The following is a 779-nucleotide window of genomic DNA, read 5'->3' as shown; positions in this document are numbered from 1 at the left end:
ACGGGTATTGGAATAAGGTGGTACGGGTATTGGAATAAGGTGGTACGGGTATTGGAATAAGGTGGTAAAGGTGTTAGAATAAGGTGGTAAAGGTGTTAGAATAAGGTGGTAAGGGTGTCGGAATAAGGTAGTAAGGGTCTTAGAATAAGGTTGTTGGGGTGTCAGAATAAGGTGGTAAGGGTGTTAGAATAAGGTGGTAAGGGTATTAGAATGAAGGTGGTAAGGATGTCAGAATGAGGTGGTAAGGGTCTTAGAATAAGGTTGTAGGGGTGTTGGAATATGGTTGTTCGGGTGTCCGAATATGGTTGTTGGGGTGTTAGAATAAGGTGGTAAGGGTGTTAGAATAAGGTTGTGGGGGTGTTAGAATAAGGTTGTTAGGGGTATTAGAATAAGGCTGTTGGGGTCCTAGAATAAGGTTGTAGAGGTATTGGAATAAGGTTGGTGGGGTGTCAGAATAGGGTCTCAGGGGTGTCAGAATAGGGTCTTAGGGGTGCCAGAATAGGGTCTTAGGGGTGTCAGAATAGGGTCTTAAGGGTGTCGGAATAGGGTCTTAGGGGTGTTAGAATAGGGTCTTAGGGATGTCAGAATAGGGTCTTAGGGGTGTCAGAATAGTGTCTTAGGGGTGTCAGAATAGGGTCTTAGGGGTGTTAGAATAAGGCTCTTGGGGTGTTGGAATAAGCTTGTAGGGGTGTCAGAATAGGGTTGTAAGAGTGTTAGAATAAGGTGGTAAGGGTGTTAGAATAAGGTGGTAAAGGTGTCAGAATAGGGTCTTAGGGGTG

The sequence above is a fragment of the Plasmodium knowlesi genome (genome assembly GCF_000006355.2).
Source record: "Plasmodium knowlesi strain H genome assembly, chromosome: 7".
Classification (NCBI taxonomy): domain Eukaryota; phylum Apicomplexa; class Aconoidasida; order Haemosporida; family Plasmodiidae; genus Plasmodium; species Plasmodium knowlesi.
This window is presented reverse-complemented; position numbering follows the sequence as displayed.